The sequence below is a fragment of the Quercus lobata genome, chromosome 5 (genome assembly GCF_001633185.2).
Source record: "Quercus lobata isolate SW786 chromosome 5, ValleyOak3.0 Primary Assembly, whole genome shotgun sequence".
Taxonomy (NCBI): domain Eukaryota; kingdom Viridiplantae; phylum Streptophyta; class Magnoliopsida; order Fagales; family Fagaceae; genus Quercus; species Quercus lobata.
The window spans coordinates 81,304,973-81,328,506 of NC_044908.1; the positions used below are offsets into that span (position 1 = coordinate 81,304,973).

General features: G+C 36.3%; 1 pseudogene; it reads right to left on the reverse strand.

Moving 5' to 3' along the window:
* Window positions 1-3,978: 3,978 nt before the first annotated feature.
* On the reverse strand, window positions 3,979-13,222 carry LOC115991268 (annotated as a pseudogene).
* Between the last annotated feature and the right edge of the window lie 10,312 nt (window positions 13,223-23,534).

Genomic DNA, 23,534 nt, shown 5'->3' on the forward strand with positions numbered 1-23,534 from the left:
TATATTTAAAATAAATTTTTTCTTATATAAATATTAGAAAAATGACATCAAAATTTCATTATACTTAAATAATTAATGTACCACTTAAATTAATTAATATAACAAAAGAAATATATTTATCCTTTTAGTAATCTTCTCAATTACAATGAATAATTAGTACAATGTTGATTTATATATATATATATATATATATATATGAAATCATTGAAAGGAATTATAAAATCTAAACGCTTAAGATTAATTTTAATGAATTCTTAAATATTAAATTTTGGTGGTTTTTTGTGTCAATTGTTGTCAAAGCAAATAAACATGAGGAAGACTGTCATATTCTAAATTATTATTATTATTATTATTATTATTATTATTATTATTCCCAATAAAAATAGTTTCTTATATAAATTTTATAAAATATTCATATAGATTCCTTTAATATAAATAATTAATGCACAACTATATATAAGTAATATATGCATTTACTCTATTAGCTAATTCAATAAACTAATACTTTGATATAAATACAAACTTTGAAAACCCAAATAAATAGAATCTTTTTCTTTAAAAAAAAAATAATAAAGAAAATCTCAAGGCATGAGTCACATGGCAAAACCTCATATTCTCCCACATAACCACATGAGATCTCTCCTTTTATATGATCATTATTGTTATTATTATTCTAAGCAAAAAGTAGTTTCTTCTATATTTCCTTAAAAAAAAAATGTTTCTTCTATAAATTTTTTAAAAATAATCATATAAATTCCTTCATTATAAATATTTGATGCACAACTATAGATAATTAATACATGTATTTACTCTATTGGTTAATTCAATGAATTAATACTTTGATATCACTCTCTCTCTCTCTCTCTCTCTCTCTCTCAATTGTCTCTTGATTTTTTAAAAACCATTTGTGTTTTTTTATATATATATTTAAAATGGATTTCGAAACGAATTAAGTTAAACAATGTTTTTAACATTTTACTTCTCTATTCTCTCAGTTTTTGCTTTTACATATTAGACATTGATTTCTGAGAGACCTATTTGGGTGTATTGGGAGAGTACCTATACGGCTATACACCATCTCTTATATCTCCAATCTTCAGTAGAAGTACTATCCAGAGGTATCCAGAGGTGCTTTCCTACAACTACCTTTACCAAACTTGTTGGTTGGATTGAAACTTAATCTTCTCTAAGTCTTTTGGTTTGCTAGTAGTAATATGTTACCCTCTTCGATCGGTGGTTCTTCAAGGGCCGCATTTAAGGTGCTTTGGAAGCTATGGAAGGGACAACTAAATATATATATATATATAAAATTATATCAAAACTCATCTCATCATTGCAAAATCCTTAAATTGGGATCCCTCCACAATATGATGTCATGCCCATGGATTCAACATATCTTCTCTTTGTTGCCACAACGACAAATACCTCTCTCTCTCAAAAAAAAAGAAAAAAAGAAAAAAAAAAGCTTAAGTAGTCTTGAAGTAGTGCTCTAGACTATCACAAAGTGGGTGGGCCCTACACGTGGGTCTCACCATAGGGCCCACCCACATTGTGAGAGTCTGAAGCATCACTACAAGACTACCTATGTATTACTCTCTCTCTCTCTCTCTCTCTATGCTAAGCTATAAATAAGACTTTTTCACATTATGCCTTTACGCATATATGTATGATTGAGCAACGCAAGGTGTTCTATTTGGAGAATGTCTATTAGCCTTCTAACTTGTGCTTCTTTTAACATAAAACGTATTTCTTGATGTTTTCTTAATTTTTCTATTGTAAGCAAATTTACTAGTGAGGTAAGTCACTAGATTAGAGGAATGATATTGATAGTTGAATATGCAACTTTAGATTGATTCATTCTCTTTGCCCATTAAAGAGTAGAATATAACATTAACGTTCATCAAAAAATAAAAATAAAAATATAACATTAATTGTCCACTTGGGTTGCGTTTCTCACACTTGAGCATGGGCCTTATAAACCTAGTGGCCCTTGAATGAAAAAAAAAAAAAAAAAATTCCCCATGACTTTTTGTGTAAGAGTAATGTTCCGGACAATTTTGTGCATAACTCGCCATGTGATGAGTTGTGAGTGGTGGAAGTGTGATGGTGGGCCATGTGGGGACACACTTTCACCACTCATAACTCGCCCACATGGCGAGTTATGGCACAAAATTATATCCTGAGCATTACTCTTTGTATAAATAAAGCTTTTTTTTGAAGTAAAGTTGTGATGTGGGCCTTGAACTTTGATGAGGAGTTTTGGAGTCTTTAAGCCTAATTCGTGAGAAGAATATTTGGGCATTTTAAGCCCAACTGTGAGATAGTAGATTTTTGGGCTTTCTTGTAGTGGACAAGGATTGGGCTTCTAAGCCTGTTTTCTGTAGTAATAAGCTTCAGGCTTTTTAACGTTGTGCGAAGTAGTGAAGAACAACTAACTTTTATTTTTCCAATAATGTAAGTTCCTAGTGTTCCACTAGTCAGTGGTAGATCATGGTTTGTCCAGATGAGGAATTAGAGGGCATATAATAAGCCCTTAAAGAATTTTACGAAAATGCTAATTATTGATGCACAGAGCTTATTACACACTTTACTAAACATAGTCTATAAAAAAAATCATGTTTTGAAAACATGATTTCAGCTTTTTGTTTCAAACACAAAAGGTGTAACTATCCCCATTATTTACAAAATTTGTTTAGCATCTACCATTATGATCAAGTACAATTAAGTTCTTTTTCTCTCATTTTTATGATGGCAACTCCTCTCTTTGCCAAAGATGGGTGGATCATTAAGGAAATCTAAACAAACTGCTTAAAGTTGATGCATGCAATTATGAGTACAGAAGTGTCACCACTAACATGGAATTCTTAACCAGTTCGTTCTTTATTTTTTTTTTGGTTCTATGTAATCTTTCCTTGACTGTTCTAATCCTATTTTCCATAGACCCATTTTCTTAGTTCCCTCATAATCATTCAGACGTTTATTCATCTTTGACACCCTATATGTCCAGAGATCTTCAATTCCATGTTATTCAATAACTTCTCGGATTGTTTAAAAATGTCTGCACATAAACTTAATAATCCCATCACATTCATCTCCAAATTGGGTAGACATATAGTAGTTTAAATAAGTGATAAATCTGCTTTCTCTAAAGGATTTCCTTCTCATATTTGCCATTAAAATCAGTCTACTCCATTGTTGATAGTTCCCTTCTTTCCTTCCAGTATAGCAAGGATCCAATAGACTAACCTATGTACCCTCCCATAACTCCATCTTCACCTTTTTTGTTTAGCATATTAATGAGAAGATCTGTTACTCACTAGAATGCAAAACTCAACCAAAAGCTGATCCAGCCACTGCATTATCATAGAAAGAGCCTCACTTAACTCATCATTTCCATCCCACACTTTTAGTATCTCACACAAACTCCTGTTGACATCATGTTTGATCAATCAAAGGGAGATTGAAGGGCAATCGAAATCTGTATAACCTACTTCTCTTAAGATACTTCTTGTACAAATGATCATGATCTTGAATGAACTCAATATAGACTCATTTAACAATTACATTGTTATGGAAATTGCCAACCAAAAATCCTAATGATTGTTTTTCATTACTGGTTACAAATAGATTCATAGGAATATATATTCTATACCATGCAACTGGAAAGATAAGAACTTTTTTTTTTGTTTGTTCTCTCTCTCTTTTTTTACTTTAATTTGGTTATAAATTGATGGATATAGTTATATATACTAGATCATGTCACATTAACTTCTAGTATATTTATTGCATAACTTTATTATACTCCCCACATTTACTCCACACACAGTTAAGAAAAACCTCAATTTATTAATGAAAATTTATTAAAACAAGTCTAATTTCTAACAGCAATAGCAATGCAAATGGAGAAACAACAAAGGATGAGGTAATTTGTGAGGAATTGGTGTTGTAACTATAGCTTAAAGATTAGTTTTGTCCTACTCAAGAATCAATAGAATCACTGAACAATGTGAGTGAAAATAATCTATTCACTGTTGGAGCAACATATGTTGGCACAGACATTTCTGATGAGAGAATAGGCAAAGGAGCTTCAAAATTGAGCACATGATGAACTACTTGCCTTATTGAAGGTCAAAGGTTGTAATCAGGATGAGCACAAAAAGGCCAACAATAATCAAGCACTCCATCTGTTGCTTGTCAAAGTTTCCACTTAGCCTTTGGTTAGCTGTTTCAAATACCTGTCCTTTTCTATAGAGCTCCTGAACCCACTCCACCATGACTACCTACTCTTCTATGGCCATGGGCTTGATTGCACTTCTTCCAAAGGCTATTTCCATTGCAACAGTTCCAAAACTATAAACATCTGATTTCTTGGTAGCCTTACTAGTGGTGAAATATTCTGGAGCTATATAGCCCTTGGTGCCTGCCAAATTAGTGGTTGTTGACCCTTTGACATGGTCCACAAGCCTAGCTAGCCCAAAATCCCCAAGTTTAGCATTAAAATTTGAATCAAGCATAATGTTGCTTGATTTTATATTCCTATGCAAAATGCATTATTCCCATTCTTCGTGCAAGTAAAGCAAGGACGAGGCCAAGCCTTAGAGCAATTTTGTACCTCATTGCCAACATCAATGCACTATTTTCTTTAAAAATATGTGAATCTAAACTTCCATTGGGCATGAAATCATAATCAAGCAGAAGTTATCTTTTTTCATGGCACCAACTAGTAAGTTTCACCAAATTCCTATGTCTCAATTGACTAATGATTTTTACTTCTGATGCATACACTTTTAATCCTTGTTTAGACCCTTTTGCCACCCTCTTAACAGCTACAAAGGTGTTTGAGTCCCTTAAAAGTCCTTTATAAACTGCACCAAATCCTCCTTGGCCTAGCTTGTCTTTATCATCGAAATCATTTGTTGCATGAACCAATTCATTGTATAAAAACTTCCTAGGTCCTCTTCCCCTTTCAAATTCCTAATCAATGCTGTCATCAAGGACATCATGTTCTTCATTATTCCTCCTACTCCTTTTCCACAAAGCAAACAGAACCATTGCCAACCCACCAACCAAAAAAAATCCACGAGAACCAAGACCCACGGCTAAAATCCAAACTTGAACTAAAATCACATGAATAGATGTATGTATTGTAGAAGAATTTCCTGTTGAGTCTGAGAATCCCAAAATCTTAGATCGACCACCACCAAAACCCAAATCACAACCTACACATCACACTCCTCAAAACCCAGACCCAAATCAGTCATGCTCCTCCTCCTTAAATCAAAACCCAAATCAAATAAGAAGTAATGGAAAGAGTAGTAAGTGATTTTTGCCTTTAATGATGATTCTCAGACTAATAAATCAAATGGGTGCTTTAGTAGCATTTAAGATCTCAGGTGGGTGAGCAAGCGTGAGAGAGTGTTTGATCTGATTTTTTGCTTGATTTTTTGATGAAACTTGTTAGAGTAACGGAAAAATTAGAGGTGGGTTACGGAGCATAGACGGAATGAACCATGGATGGGCAAAGTGTCAAAAATGAAACCACGGGTAGGTAAGTTAAATTCGGGCTAAACTACAAGTGTGTAATCTATAATTATCCCTAGTCGTTTTTATAGACCTCTGAAGCCATTTAGATTTGAGGCAATGTGGGTAATAGATGAAAGATTTGTGGAAGTGGTACATTCCATGTGGGACATGGGCTCACATATAGACCCTATAAGTAGTGTTTTGATGAAGGTCGATCACTGCCAAGAGCAGCTGACTACGTGGAACAAAAAAGTCTTTGAGAACGTCCGTTGGAAATTAGCCAAAGTAAGACAACAATTGGAGAAAGCTGAGGCTTGCTCCATGGCAGGGGGTGGGAATGAGAGGCTGGCATCGTTGAATGAGGAGCTTCAGAATCTTATGGTTTTGGAGGAACGTATGTGGAGTCAACGAGCAAAATCAGATGATATGGAGATCAAAATACTAAATACTTTCACTGTAGAGCTTTTGAGAGGAATAAAAGAAATTACATTTCTGGCATAGAGAATGCTGCTGGTGCCTGGATAGAGGATGAGTCTCAGGTTGGGGACATTTTGTTTAAGTTCTATTCAAATATGTTCTCATTGGCAAACCCCACTTATTTCGATTCTGTCCTATCTGGAGTGGAATCAAGGGTTATTGAAGCCATGAATTTTGACTTGGTGAAGCCTTTTGAAGTTAGTGAAATATAAGTAACCCTTCATCAGATCGACTCTAATACATCTCCTAGACCTGATGGTCTTCCCCCTCTGTTCTACAAACAATTTTGGAGTAAAGTGGGTGGTGAGGTTTCAGGAGCTGTTTTATCAGTCTTAAATTCAGGTATCATTCCTGATAAGCTTAACCATACATTCTTACTCTAATTCCAAAGATCCATAGTTCGTGAAAGGTTTCTGATTTTAGACCAATTAGTTTGAGCAACATTTTGTATAAGATTATTGCTAAAGTGCTGGCTAATCGATTAAAACCTTTGCTTCCCCATCTGATCTTCGAGACTCAGGGTGCTTTCTTGTCTGAAAGAATTATTACTGATAATATTTTGATTGCTCATGAGAATTTGCATTATTTGAAACAAAAAAGAACTGGAAAGTTGGGATATATGGCATTGAAGCTCGATATGAGTAAGGCATATGATCGGGTGGAGTGGGTGTTCTTGGAGAAGATCATGATTAAAATGGGTTTCTGTAACAAATGGGTGGACCTGGTTTTGACTTGCATTAGATTTGTTACATACTCAATCCTGCTCAATGGGCAACCCCACGGTCTCATCACTCCATCTCGTGGGCTTCACCAAGGTGATCCCCTCTCGCCTTATCTATTTTTATTGGTCACTGAAGGACTACATGCCCCATTTAAGAAGGATGAAGAGAATGAAAATATTATGGGCATCTCCTTATGTGCTGCTGGCCCTCAGGTGTTTCACTTCCTATTTGCGGATGATAGTTTGGTATTTTGTAGAGCAACTATAGCTGAGTGTGTTCAAATCCAATCCTTGCTGTTTCTATATGAACAAGCATCAGGTCAGAGTATAAATAGAGGGAAAACTAGCATTTTCTTTAGCTCAAACACCCCCCACACTCTTCGGAATGCCATCTCTGTCTTTTTAGGTGTTCTAGTGTCACATTAATATGAGCATTACATGGGCCTCCCATCTGGTAGGAAGAGACAAGAAAAGATCATTTAGCCTCATAAAAGAGAGAATATGGAAAAAACTAAAAGGCTGGAAGGAGAAGCTCCTCTCCAAAGCTGGTTGAGAGATTCTCATTAAGGCGATGATCCAAGCAATCCCCACTTACGCCATGTCTTGCTTCAAGCTCCCAAAAGGTTTGATTAAAGAAATCGAGTCTCTAGTTAGAAAATTCTGGTGGGGTTACAGAGGTGCGTAGCGGAAAATCCATTGGGTGAGTTGGGAGAAGATGTGCCGCCCCAAGAATGAAAGTGGTTTGGGTTTTCGTGACTTATCCATTTTCAACGATTCCCTCTTAGCAAAGTAGGTCTGGTGGCTTCAAACTTGTGAGAATTCTCTATTTTATAAAGTGTTCAAAGCTAAGTTCTTCCCGAATTATTCCATCATGGAATATGCCTCCTTTAATAAGGGCTCATATGCTTGGAAAAGTATTCTTCAATCTCGTCATGTTATCGATGTGGGCATGGTTTGGAGAATAGGTAATCGTTGTTCGGTCCAAATCCGAGAAGATAAATGGATTCCCTCTCTGCTTGCTACGAAAATTATCTCTCCACCTGCTATTCTCCACCTGCTATTCTCCCTCTAACATCAATGGTGAGCTCCCTTATTGATACCAATACCCACTCATGGAAAGTAGATTCAATAAGGCATGATTTTCTTCCTCATGAGGCTAATCTGATTTTGGGCATTCCTCTAAGTGGCCATGATATCCCAGATAAGTTGATATGGCTCCCATCCACAAATGGTAGTTATACAACTTATAGTGCCTGTAAGGTTGAATTTAATCAACCATCTTGTTGGCTTTATTCCGTGCCAAATTTACTTATATTTTAGCATTTAGTAACCCTGTATTTAGGTGGGATTGTTGTAAGGGTAGTGAGTGAGATAAAGTGTTGAAATGCTCAAGAGTGTGCAAGAAAACAGAGACTTGCGACTTGATCTCGCGGGTGACTTGCGGCTTCAAGCCGCTAGAAGTAGCACACGTGCCAAGCATGCCAGAAGTTGAAGCGTCATGCTAGCTAGAGCACTACAGGACAAAATAGGACAACTGGCCGTTCTGTTATCGTGCGGCTGGATCTCGCGACTTAGTCAAGCCGCGAGGCCAAGCTGCGAGCCACCCTTGTTTTGAAAAACCTGACTTTTCACATTCCATTCTTACCCCAGTATAAATACCCCTTATACCCACATAAGAAAGAGAGCTTCTAGAGAGAATTTTGAGAAAGAAACCCTAGAGTAAAACAAGATTGATTCATCTACAATCTTTACATAAGAGTCTTTTCAAATTCCTCAACTCTCTTCCTCTCCATTGTTAAACTCTTGAGAGGTCTTTTACCAAAACTTGTTCTCACCATATCCATTACTGTGAGAGGGTTGTTTGGTGTTCTGGGAAGCAGTTAGGAAGGAACCAATCTACATTGGTTGATGCTATGGTCAAGTAGCGGAATCCGGGAAGTTAGAAAAGAAATAGGTTCGGCGCAACCTCGTTGGAGCAAGAAGCTTGGAGGGCTTAGGTACACTGGGTAGATTAGGCTTGGAGGGTCTATTGTTGTTCATATATCCCAACTACATTTTCTAGTGGATTAATTACCGCTTGGAGGGCGGGGGAGAGGTTTTACGCTGAGTGCTTCGGTTTCCTCTTCGATAACACATCGTGTGCTGTCCTTGTGTTTGCATCTTCCTTCCCTTTTATCTTTGCCTTTTATTATCTACTGTGGGTTGTGATTTTAATTGGCTTAGATTGTTTACCAATTCTATTTTATAGCTTTTGTTCATTTTCCGCACACTAGTTGTTTGACATAAAACTTGAATTGGTTATTTTGTAATTGGGGGTCTAAACGTTCAAGGGTGTTTTACACACTATTTGAACTTTCAGTGCCTATAGACTAGTAGTTAGAGTGGCTAGGAATTTGCATCCCAGCTACTCATCGCAGGATAATAACCATGTCTTATGGACTGGTATTTGGAAGCTACAAGTCCCACATCGAGTTAAACATTTTCTTTGGCGGGCATCGCATAATGCTTTACCTAGTGTAATCTGTGGAGGCGTAAAGTGATTCCTTTTTTTACCTGCTCTAGTTGTCTAAGCGATAATGAGGACACAATGCACGCACTTTGGTACTGTAGCTCTCTATTGGTTATATGGAAGGATGATGCCATGTTGATGAAGTTGTTTCAGTATAAATTTCATGGCTTTGATGCCTTGTTGAGTCTGTTGTTTTCCATGAGGGATCGGATCATTATGGATCGAATAGCAATGATTTTCTGGTTGATTTGGCATGATAGAAATTCTGCTAGACTTAAAGATCAGGGAGTGGGGCTATTTCGGATCAGGGAGAAAGCTAAGGACCTTTTCGCGGACTTCCTAGAAGCCCAAGTACCTCAAGCCCGATCTGCTGTGCCCAGAAATAGTGTTGTGTGTTAGTCTCCACCTTGTCAGCCTCTTGTCAAAATAAATTTTGATGCAGCTCTTTTCAAGGATATGTATTCTGCAGGCATTGGCATTGTGATCCGAAACTCTTTGGGTTCAGTCAGAGCTGCTTTGTCTCAATGTGTCCCAATCTCTTTCTCTGCAGCTACAGTTGAAGCCTTAGCTTGTCGAAGGGCTTTGGTGTTTGCTAAAGAAGTTTCTGCACTGGACTGTATCTTTGAAGGTGATGCCGAGGTCCTTATAAAAGCCATTTGTATGGAAGACGTCAGCAACCCCAAGTATGGTCATGTCATTGAGAATATTCTTGTGTTAGTTAGGGACTTTCACTTTAGTGCTTTCAATCATGTTAAAAGATCAGGCAACCAAGTTGCCCATCATCTAGCTAGATGCTCTAAGTCCGGCTGTGAGCTATAGGTCTAGTTTGATACCACTCCTGAAGATATAGCTCCTCTAGTTGTTTATGATGCTATGTAATCTCTTTAGTTTTTTTAATATAGTTTTTGCCTTAAGGGCGGTTATCTCAAAAAAAAAAAAAAAAAGTCCATGGTTAATATGAAGCCAATTACTCTGATGCATAAAAAAAAGAGTTGGAAAGCAGTCACCAAACAAAAATTCTCTAAATAAATGATTCAGCTATCACATTTTGAAAATTTCAAATCAGGCCATATAGGGAACTTATGTTTTTAGCAGAGATAGATAATTTAAGTGGCTAAACTAGAATTAAGTCTTTGTTCCATTCAGTTCTGTAAATTAAGAAAGTTTGATTGCTCCTCCATAGTTTCCTTCTTTCCTTCCAGTATAGCAAGGATGCTATATACTACCCTATGTACCCTCCCATAAGTCCATAACTCCAACTTTTCATCCCTTTGCTTGCAAATTTAAAGCCTTGGACCATGATGTCTTTCTTGTTTAGCATATTAATGAGAAGATGTGTTACTCACCAGAAAGAAAAACTCAACCAAAAGCTGATCCAGACACTGCATTATCAAAGAAAGAGCCTCACATAACTCATCATTTCCATCCCACACTTTTAACATCTCACACAAACTCCTATTGACATCATGTTTGATCAATCAAAGGGCGATTGAAGGGCAATTGAAATCTGTATAAGCTGCTTCTCTTAAGCTACTACTTGTACAAATGATCATGATCTTGAATGAACTCAATATAGACTCATTTAAAGATTACATTGTTATGGAAATTGCCAACCAAAAATCCTAGAGATTGTTTTTCATTATTGGTTACAAATACACCGATTCATAGGAATTTATATTCTATACCATGCAACTGGAAAGATAAGAACTTTTTTCTTTCTTTCTTTTTCTCTTCTTTTACCTTTGGTTATAAATTGATGGATAATAGTTATATATAGTAGATCATCTCACATTAACTTCTAGTATATTTATTGCATAACTTTATTATACTCCCCACATTTACTCTACACACATTCAATAATAAATAAATAAATAAAAACCTCTATTTATTAATGAAAATTTATTAAAACAAGTCTAATTTCTAACAGCAATAGCAATGCAAATGGAGAAACAACAAAGAAAGAGGTAATTGTGAGGAATCGGTGTTGTAACTATAACTTAAAGATTAGTTTTGTCCTCCCCAAGAATCAATAGTATCACTAAATGCTGTAAGCAAAAATAGTCTATTCACTGCTGGAGCAACATATGTTGGCACAAACATTTCTGATGGGAGAATAGGCATTGGAGCTTCAAAATTGAGCACATGATGAACTACTTGCCTTATTGAAGGTCTGAGCTTGTAATCAGGATGAGCACACCAAAGGCCAACAATAATCAAGCACTCCATTTGTTGCTCATCAAAATTTCCACCTAGCCTTTGATTAGCAGCTTCAAGTACCTGTCCTTTTCCATAGATCTCTCGAACCCACTCCACCATGGCTACCTGCTCTTCTATGGCCATGGGGTTGATTGCTTTTCTGCCACAAGCTATCTCCAATGCAACAATTCCAAAACTATAGACATCTGATTCCTTGTAACCTTACTAGTTGTGAAATATTCTAGAGCCATATAACCCATGGTGCCTGCCAAATCAGTGATTTGTGACCCTTTGAATCAAGCATAATGTTGCTTGATTTTATATCCCTATGCAAAATACATTGTTCCCATTCTTCGTGCAAGTAAAGCAAGGACGAGGCCAAGCCTTGAGCAATTTTTTACCTCACTGTCCACATCAATGCACTTTCTTCTTTTAAAATATGTGAATCTATGCATCCATTGGGCATGAAATCATAAACAAGCAGAAGTTCTCTTTTTTTGTGGCACCAACCAATAAGTTTCACCAAATCCCTATGTCTCAATTGACTGATGATTTTTACTTTTGATGCATACTACTTTAATCCTTTTTTAGACCCTTTTGCCACCCTTTTAACAGCTACAAAGTGTTTGAGTCCCTTAAAAGTCCTCTATAAACTGCACCAAATCCTCCCTGGCCTAGCTTTTCTTTTTCATCAAAATCATTTGTTGCATGAACCAATTCATTGTATGAAAACTTCCTAGGTCTTCTACCCCTTTTAAATTCTTCATCAATGCAGTCATCAAGGACATAATCTTCTTCTTCATTCCTCCTACTCCTTTTCCACAAGGCAAACAGAACCAATGCCAACCCACCAACCAGAACAAATCCACCTGAACCAAGCCCCACAGCTAACCCCAATGCGTTGTTTTTCCTTTGGTTGGGGGCTGGAATATTGGGGCTTGATACCGGATCTTTTGTGATGGTTATGTTATCATCAATTTCCAAACTTGAACTAAAATCCCATGAATAAATGGTATGTATTGCAGAAGAATTTCCTGTTGAGGCTGATAATCCAAAAGTAACCAATTCAGGTAAGAAATGGCTCAAATCAACATTTGTGGAAAGGAACTGCCTTATAGGAACGTTGTATCTAAAACCAGTGAAGAAAACACTCAAATTATGAGAACAAGAATTGTAACTAATCCAAGCTTCATTTCTTTTCCCTTCCTTAATAGCAATATAAATATACCATGAAATATTAGCAACGGATTTCAAGGAGTTGAGATCAATACCTACATGTTCCCCAGGGGGATCCAAATACACGTTTCTATAGATATCAAACTCCACTGCAACAAAAGGATTATCCTTTGAGTCTAATGCCTGGTCATCGTGAGTAAGACCAATAGTACTGCCACCTTTTGTTTTAGGAATCTTTGAACTGACAGGTGCAAGGAAGAAGGCAAGCCCGTCTCCATATACACTTCTATTTTGTGAGTCAATGGCAAAGGAAAAATGGGTGGTGAAATCTGTGAGGTTCCCAGAGTACTTGTCCCACAGTTGCATTAGTTTGAAATATGTGGCTTGACCAACATACTCCAATGTGAGCTGATTGCCTGTGAGTTGGATGACTTGGTTACAGCGAAAGCTCGCTCATATGTTATGTTAGAGTCATAAGAACTAAAACCAGTGAAGTTGAAGGAAATAGCACTTGTAAATGGGGTTAATATAGAAAAGAAATAGGTGATCATAAAGAGATAACAGAGGTTTATAAGCTCTGGAAACAGGAAATGTTTGATCTTGAAGTTGAATACAACCATGATTGGAATTTTCAAGTGAGGTTGGCCAAGAGATATTGCAGATGGTAATATGAATCAATACGTTCATAGATAATAACTGGAAGTCTTCGAAGTGCAGAGTCAAGCAATATTGACAAGAAAAATAATAATAAATCAATGTTGTTTTGAAGGATAATAATTAGAGGAAAACTTCAAATAGATATGGGCAAATTGAATAAATTCAAAATCCACACATCATCTTGAATATATAATTGACGTTGAAATTTTTCATACACGGAACAATGGTATAATTTAAAAATCTACACATCATCTTGGATAAATAAATTTTTTAGCTAGCTTTTATGAACTTCACTAAAAGTTAAAAATTCTCATGAAAGAAAAATCAAATTACATGTACTGTTAGTATTCAATAAAAATTAACCTTTCTACTTAAGTCTACCAAAGAAGCTCAAGCCAAATTTAGAATAAATTTAACTTCATTAAGTACAGCTAATGAAGGGAAAAAGAAATAAACCAGAAAAAAGCAAACATAAATGATGCCCATAACCAAAATCAAATTTCTTTAGCAAGCTTCTATCAGTTCCATGCACTACACAAAAAGTTTAAAAATTTTCATCGTAGGAAAACCTTGAATAGATACTGGACAATTGTATAAGTTCAAAATTCTCACATGATCCTAGACCAATAATGTGTTGAAAGTTTTCGTTAAGAGGAAAACTTCAAATATATATTAGGGACAATGGCATAAGTTAAATAATCCACACATCTTCATGGATAAATAAATTTGGTTGAGTAGATATAGGACATAGTTTTTTTGACCAAACATAAATATATGACATAGAAAGACTGCTCCCTTAACCGAACTAGGAAAAACAGAAAAAGATTAAAAGTGTTATGTACTTGCGAGTGCATGTGGAAACATCTCAGTATCTCCCCAGAATTGAATGCACCCATTATTTTAATGTAGTATAATCAGTTTTAATTAGTAGGTAAAGATTTCATTAACAAAGAGCTACAAAGGGAAGTAAATCAAGCACACAGGAATTATATATGAAGTACATTTCCAATACAAAAGCCATACTCATGACACAAATACCTATTCATCACAAAAACTATTGAGCATTTGAATCCTGGAAAGGAATCCATTCATTGGGGTACTTAGTAAACAATGGTGTCCCACACATCATATGAATGCAAGAGATGGTCTCATGCTCCAGTAACAATCTTCCATAGAAAAAGTTGAAAAATGGGGGGGAGGGGGGAGTGGGAGACTAGCACCAAAGAAATGAGAAGGCTAGATGTGTTAATAGAAATCTACCAGTAATATACAATTATTAAAGCAACCCTTTTTAAAAACTGCCTTCCCCACCTTTTTCTTTAACTGAATAGTGCTTCAATGACATTATCCTTACAGAAAATTCTACTAATGATGAATCTGCTCTCCAACAAAAAAAGTATCCTGGCAAGAATTCACTGACAACACCAAATTTAGACTGCAACAAAGGCCTGTAGTTATAGTTACAGTAAGCAGCATTACAACACTCAATGGAACAAAATTATCACGTTTCATTTGAGAAAGGTGCAAAATCCAATTGATGAATCCAGATTGTGCATTTGGCTGAATACCTATACCGTAGGGCATGCCAAAAAAAAATATAATAGCTCAGAGTCCTACGTGAAAATAATAGCAAAGGCCATGTCCATAAAGAAGAATTAAGGAGCCTAGCTCTACCATTTAGTGAATGATAGCCTAAAAGCCCAGAAGTCGCCAAGAACTAAACTCAACCCGGCACATCAAGGGAAACTCTGAATTTATCCACCCAAGAAAAGCACTGAACTAGAAATTAAATACCCACAACTCAGGACCAAATCAAGCTATCACAATACTCAAATGTAAGTATGTAGAATCGTGACTCAAACGATGCACTTATGTAAAATCGTGCTCCAAATATGAGGGAGCTCGATGCTTCAAACCCATGCTTCATGACTCCCACCTCTTTTTGCCAAGTGAAGCTAATGGACACATGTAAAATGCATAATCCTCAACATGAAAGCAAGCAAACAGAAACTAAAAGCCTGTAACTCAGAACATGCAATACATCCTCAGCCACTCAGGGGAACTGATGTGGGAGCTCCTTATTTATTGAAATAGCAACTCACAGCAGAGATCCTAAAGAGATTGCACCTTGTTAAAATACATTATTATTATTATTAACAATGTGATGTGTTATACCATGTTGTATATGCTAGAGTGGATGCGGAATGGGAAGCATAGAATAGGAACACCGAGAACACGAGGGTTACGTGGTTCAGCCTTGTCAGCCTACATCCACGGTGGAATCCCTTAAGGGTTACATCTTTATTGTGTAAGAGTGTAATACAATAACCTGTGTTACAATGAATCCTAACATAAGTATATATAGGGTTGTGCAAACCAGTACCGGAGCCGACAAGACCGATTGGCACCGACCTTCTCGCGCCGCCACTGCAACCGACCGTTGGAGCCGATGCTGACGAACGGAATGCGAAGAGAGTTCCGACTCTGGTGTGGTGTAGTAATTGGAGTAGCAAATCTGGAACCGAAGCCTCGTCGAACCGAACCAACCCCTGTTTCAAATGTTTGGAACTTTGGATATGGCATCGTTTTACCGAGATTTTGTCTTTAAAAATGCAAAAAAAAAAAAAAAAAAAATACAAACCCATCAATGGTCTCCACCATGTTGCATGCCGTCGTTCTTCTTCTTCTTCCTCTTCTTTGTTTTGCACTGGTTCTTCTTCGTTCTGCAGTGCACTGGTCTGGCCTTTTATTACTCTTGTAATTTCTAGTTTCTATTGTCTTCTAAAGAGATTAGCACTCTTTTAAAGTTTTAGTATTTTAACATTTCAACTTTTATGATCCCCACACGTGTCTAGCTTTGGAAATGAAAAAAGAAAAGTTTAAAAGAAAAATCCAAGTATCAGACTTAGATATTACTCTATTTTCCCACCACTATGTAGGTCTATTATGTAGGTATAATGGTGTATAATATATATTAATATTTATTTATACTTTAAAAAAAAATCATTATTAATGCTACGTTTACAATATTTTAACAATAGAAGCTATAAACTAGTAAAAATAAAAGCTATAAAGTATAAACTATAAACTTAGTAATATTTATCATTTTTTTTGAGTAAAATGTTTTTTTTTTATTATCAATTTTTCAACACTTGTTTGGACTTTGTAGTGTTACATTGTTACTTTAGTCCCATTGAATTATGAATAGGTTGAAAGGATTTTTTTATTAAAAAAAAAACAAATAGAATTTTTAATGTTTCAAACTGACCAAACCGATTAAACCAAGCCGACCAAACTGCACCGCTATAGGTCAAAAAACCGACTCTAATTGGTATGAATCGGTTTTAATTATGAGAAAACCGATCCCTATTGGTTCGGTAACAATTTTGAGAAAAAACCGAGCCAACAGAACCGCACACACCCCTAAGTATATATAAGCGACTAAACCCTAGACTACTAGTACAAGCAGGAGTGAGCTTGGGCCTATTACATTGGGCTAATATATCTAATATATATATCTCTAACACCCTCCCTCAAACTTAAGACAGAAGCTTGATGAAGGCTTGAGGTTGGATAAGCATGAGAAGATCACTTGGAGATGCTGTGAAGAATGCCTTTGAAGAAACCACAATGACTAATATGCCAATTCACCAATTTCAGAGCTTCAAATGAAGAAACGAAATCCAAAATCAGAATCTACGCGAAAAACTGAGCAAGATAGGTGTTTTTGGAAATTTTGACTTTTGGTCAAAGTCAACGCAAAAAAGTCAAAGTCAACTAGTCCAGGGTCAAAGTCAACAGATACTGGTCCGGGTTGGTTCCGGGTTTCTGGGTCGGGTCACGGATCGGGCAGTAGAGCCGCTGACGTCATCCTATGACGTGTCGTTGACGTGGACTAGGTTTGATGTGGAGGTGCTTGCATGGCTGTTGACGTGGAGTGATGACGTCATCCGGTGACGTCAGATGACATCAGCAGCAGTTTTCGGCGCCTGGCAGGAGCGTGCGATGTTCACCAGCGCATGGAGGAGAAGCCCAAAACTAGGGAGGCGCGTGGTGGTGCGTGTGAGGTCGTGTTGAGGCCAGAATCTCGGGTTCTGTAGAACGGTGGACGAGGAGTCTGACAGGGTGGTGCGTGTCATTAAAGAAGATCTACGAGTGAGGATTTCGATGTGGTGCATGGAAGAAATTCCGAAGCTAATTGCCATGTGTGGAGGGGCGTGGCTAGGTTTCGGTTGACCGATTTCTGGTTTTTCCTCACGGGTGGCTGAAGAGCATGTTTGTAGGGTTGGTTTCGACAGGCAAAGTCTTGATGTGCACAGATCTGAAAAGTTAAGTCATGGCTTGCTTGTTGGATTTTGACACAGCACAGAGCCTTGGTGGCTATGAGATGCCGTGGAGTCTAGATCCAGCGGACAAACATATGTGACTTCAGATGGTGGGTTGCACGTGAGAATCTTATTTGCTATGTAGAGATGTTTGTTTGATGCCAAGAATGAAGTTTGGCTCTGATACCATGTTAAATAAAATTATTATTAGAAACACGATGTGTTATACCATGTTATATATACCATGTTAAATATAATTATTATTATTAACAACGCGATGTGTTATACCATGTTGTATATGCTAGAGTGGATGCAGAATGGGAAGCATAGAATAGGAACATGAAAGTTCAAATATGTGTATAAACACCCTTGAACGTTTAGACCCCCAATTTACAAATTAACCAATTCAAACTTTATGTCAAACAACTAGTGTGTGGAAAATGAACATAAGCTATAATATAGAATTGGAAAAACAATCTAAGCCAAATTAAAATCACAACTCATAGCAGATAATAAAAGGTATAGATAAAAGTGAAGGAAGATGCAAACACAAAGACAACACGTGATGTGTTATCGAAGAGGCAACCGAAGCCCTCGGCGTAAAACCTCTCCGCCGCCCTCCAAGCGGTAAACAATCTATCCAGTGCACCTAAGCCCTCCAAGCTTCTTGCTCCAACAAGGTTGCGCCGAACCTTTTTCTTTTCTAACTTCCCGGATTCCGCTACTAGACCGTAGCATCAACCAATGTAGATTGGTTCCTTCCTAACTGCTTCCCAGAAAACCAAACAGCCCTCTCACAGTGATGAATATGGTGAGAACAAGGTTTTGGTAAAATGTCTCTCAAGGATTTGACAATGGAGAGGAAGAGAGTTGAGGAATTTGAAGAGACTCTAATGTATAGATTGTAGGTGAATCAATCTTGTTTTTCTTTAGGGTTTCTCTCTCAAAATTCTCTCTGGAAGCTCTCTTTCATTTATGGGTATAAGGGGTATTTATACTGAGGTGAGAGGAGAATGTGTAACGTCAGGTTTTACAAAACAGGGGTGGTTCGCGGCTTGGCCTCGCGACTTGACTGAGTCGCGAGATCCAGTCACGAGATAACCGTATGACCAGTTGTCTTGTTTTGTCTTGTAGTGCTCCAGCTAGCATGACTGTTCACCTTCTGGCATGCTTGGCACGTGTGTTGCGTCTAGCGGCTTGCAGCCGCGAGCCACCTGCGAGATCAAGCCGCGAGTCTCTGTTTTCTTGCACACTCTTGAGCAATTAACACTCTATCTCACTCACTACCCTTACAACAAACCCACCTAAATATAGGGTTACTAAATGCTGAAATACAATCAAATTTGGCACGGAATAAAAGCCAATAAGATGGTTGATTAAATTCAACCTTACAGAACACCGAAAACACGAGGGTTACGTGGTTCAGCCTTGTCGGCCTACATCCACGGAGGAATCCCTTAAGGATTACATCTTTATTGTGTAAGAATATAGTACAATAACCTGTGTTACAATAAACCCTAACATAAGTATATATAAACGACTAAACCTTAGACTACTAGTACAAGCAGGAGAGGGCTTGAGCCTATTACATTGGGCTAATATATCTAATATATATCTCTAACACAGCTAAAGTGGATTTACAAATGCTTTTTATTGAATACCCTTAGAATTCATTTCACGAGAAATTATCTAAAAAATATCATTTTTTTATTTGAGTGTTTGAAATGAAGAGTCATCATTTTATTGAAAAAAATTAAAACTTTGCAAAACAAAAGATAAGGAGTAAATTACACTAACCTCTCTTTAGATTTTACGAAATGATATTCCACCAAAATGTTTGATGAAATGACACTCTATTTTACACTAACATAACATTCTATTCTAAAAAATTATTCCTGTTAATTTATACATACCTTAAATGAGGAGTGTCATTTCATTCATAGTTTGAGTAAGAATCTTTTTTTAAAATGGAATATTTTGTTAGTGAATTCACATTTTAGGAGAGCATGTTGCATGTATACAAACCTCAAGTGAGAGAATAATTTTCTAAAATCTAAAGGGAGTTGGTAAAATTTACCCAAACATAATTGTAATACTGCCTCATTCAAAATCAATTATTATTCCTCACTTGGTAAAACAATATTTTAAATGATATAATTATATATGTAGATATCCCATTTCATTTTAGCCTTTAGTTGAGGTCCTTGGTCCCAATAATGAAATATTCTCAATCTTTACCAAAATGATCAACACCATGCGTTAAAACTCAACAAATAATCTCAAAAGGCCTAAACCCTCTTTTAAAACCATTTAGTTTCTTTGGCCATCCAAAGGTACACACCAGTATACACAAACACACTGTTTTAGTATTTTTCAGATTTTTCCCTTTAAAAAAAAAAAAAAAAACAACAAAACAAACAAACAAGCATATTAAGAATCAATAAAACTAAACTGACTCAAAACAACAAATGCTCAATAGAAATGCAAGATAAGTGAAAGAATCACTTAGATGATTTTTTTTCCTTCCAAATAGGAGATTTTGTGGAAAGAGAAGTTTTCTTTTTCTAAGACCTATGCTTAGGTGGATAAGAGGGAGGATTAAATCCATTGAAGTTTGTTAGAAAAATAACAGCCTTAAGAAGTTCTTCAAGAGGAGCCAAAGAATTTTGGAATTGATTTTGACTTCCAAAGGATGACACACTATTACTTTGTTAAGTAGCAAGCCACTTATAATAATTTGGATGAGTGTGTCCTGATGCTCTACAGTGATGACAGAAATGTGGTTTCTTCAGTTGAGACTTCTTATTAGCAGAGTGATGATTATTCTACTTAGTCTCTTTCTTGACAATCTTTTGGGTGCTCCTAGAATGGATTTGCCTTTATCATGTTTATCCACACTAGCTAATTCTATCTTAGGCTCATTTATCTCAGATTTAGCATTTGAAGCAGGAGGAACAAAAATGACATTATGTAAAGTACTAGAGGAAGTACTACAAGAGGAGAGAGAGGGATCATACCCAAGATCAGTTTTATCATATGCAACCTTTTGAAATTTGAGCATTTCATTTAGCTTAGCACTTGAAGCCCTTTCCAGTTGAGCTGTCACTTGAAACAACTCTGCATGCAACGTTTTGGTCTTCTCAGCCAGGAAGTTGTTCTTAAACTGTAGTGCTCCAATAATTTGATTTGCTTCATCAACTTTACTGGAGAGTTTTTCTTGTTCCAACTCCACTTCACTTAGCTTCCTTGTAGCTAGCCTATAAAGCTTTTCATGTTTTTTAGAATTCTTGTAAAGTTTTGAGTAGGCAATATGGATGTCATCTTTTTTCATCCATCTTCTCAAATTTTGACTCCATCAATTCTTCTTCCTCATCAACCAGTTCTTCAGATTCCTTGGGGGATTCAATAGTTGCTATGAAGGCCATGAATGTTCCTTCTTGATCATTTTCCTCCGAATATGCTTCTGGTTCAGTACCACTCAAGGTGGCAGTTAGGGCTATGTTCTTGCCAGTTGACTTGAGATAAGTAGGACATTCTTTCTTCATAAGTTTGTATCCTTGACACCCATAACAATTTGGACCAGCTGGAGTGTTGCTACTTTGTCCAACTTCTTTGGATTCTCTCTTGAATCTATCTTGAGACTTGGATTGAGAAAATCCAAACTATTTGTGATCCTTGTCACTTGCCTTGACATTCACATTCTTGATGAACTTCTTGAATTGTCTAGTGATGTAAGATTTAAACTTTGTGTTCTCATCTTCAAACGACTCATCTCCTTCATCATTCTTCTCTTTTAGAATCATATTCTTGCTCTTACCCCCCTTGCGGATCCTCACTAAATCTATATCATAGGTTTGCAGATTTCCAATAAGCTCTGTCAAAGGAGTGGTGTCAATGTCCTTTGACTTTTCTATGGTGGTGATCTTAGCATGGAACCGCTCTAGAAGTGATCTGAGGATTTTCCTTACAATCTTAGGTTCTAGAATCTTTTCACCTAAGTTGAAGGCATAATTCCCTATGTCCTTGAGCTTGGCATAGAATTCATCAAATGTCTTGTCTTCATCCGTCCTTATTTCTTCAAAGTTAGTGGTAAGCCTTTGAAGTTTGGAATCTTTTACAGCTTTGGTACCTTCATAAGTGTTTTGAAGGATTGTCTATACTTCCTTAGCACTCTCAGTGGATGAGATCTTCTTAAACTCCTCGTTAGTCATGGTACTAAACAAGGCATTCAACGCTCAACTGTTGAAATTTGTAGCTTTGATCTTGTTATCATCCTATGACACTGGCGGTTTAGTTGGTTTGGTCCATTCAACTTCAACAGCAAGCCAGGCTTTTTCATCTAAGGATTGCAAAAAAGCTCTCATGCGTACTTTCTAATATGCATAGTTAGTACCATCAAATAAAGGAGGTACAATCAAGGATTGTCCAAGATCCATAACAAAAGGGGTCAATGGATCATACTACAAAGATTAAAACCTAATCAAAGTGTGCCCACTCTGACACCACTTGTTAAGTTAAAATAGATTGACACTAGTTAGGTTAAATTACATGCAAATCGTGGAGGCATTAACAAATCACCAAATAATTAATATGCAGTAGAAAATAAATAACTCAATGATTTGTTGACAAATGGGGAAAACCTCTCACAAGGCGAAAACCCCGTCGAGTGAATTTAAGGTCATCGCTCCCAAAAATCCACTAATCAATAATGAAGCAGTTACAAGTATGAGGAATCTTACCATTACCTTGGTTTATCCCAAAATACCAACCTACAATTGAACCTTTGCTTCAATACCCAATTGAATTTGATTTTTTAGTTGACTTCTTTGCTTTGCACAAATCTCCAATCTGTGACTACCACCTTTGCACGGATCCTAGTACATGTCTAACTCCAGCAACTTGATTGATTGTTGTTGGCTGCAAAGTTCTTCACTTCATATACAATGAAGATCAAGAAGCAGTTGGTTAGAAAACCCTATGGTGCACAAACGCAATAGCTTCACACAGAGTATATGAGTTCTTGGTCTCTGTTTCTATAATTGATGACTTTTAAAATAAGTCTTATATATGTCTAGGGTTGTAGAGAGAGAAACCATAATCATTCAAGTCATCATGGGTGGAAATTCAGATTTGAGAAATCTAAAATCGTAATTCTCAATAGATCGAGCTTGTGTCGAGTTTCTCCATTAATCCTTGATAGCAGCTAGTGTCGAGTTTTAATGAAAAAGCTTTTCTTCATTTGTTTCTTGGATCAAACTTCTTGCCTTTAATGATACCACTTGATATGTTTGAAAAACATACTTCTTGATACATTAAACCCAACTTAGATCTACCCAATTACAAGTAAAGTGCATTTTGTCAAATGATTAGCCAATTGCATAGAAAATATGACCATAACAGTTTATTTACTTTTTGATTGTATGGATAATTTTTTTATATATGTGTTGTTGAAAATGAACAAGTTGATGCAATGTAGAAAAAATTAGAAATATATTAAAAATAAAAAACAATTGGTGATGAAAATTTCTGTTACCCATTCTATTGAAAGAAAAAAAAAAATAGAAAAGAAAAATACAACTAGTGACAAAAAAAATTTTGTCACCAAATAAGGTGAAAAAAAAAAAGAAAAAAAAAATGGCAACAGAATTGTTTCTTCACCGAATACAGTATTTAGTGAAGAAAATATTAGGTGACGAAATAATTTTGTCACTTATGATTATTTGTTTAAAAATAATCAAACGATTCGGTGATGAAAATTTTCGTCACTAGCAATTTCGATGACCGAGATTACTTGATGAAAGTAATTTCATCACCATATGTCATAGGTAACGAAATTAAGGGTTTTAGTGATGAAAATTTTTTGTCACCATAGGTCATGTTTGTTGTAGTGGGTCTCCACCCTCCAAAAACTAATACCGATGGATCTTTGCGTGAAAACCTAATTCCAATC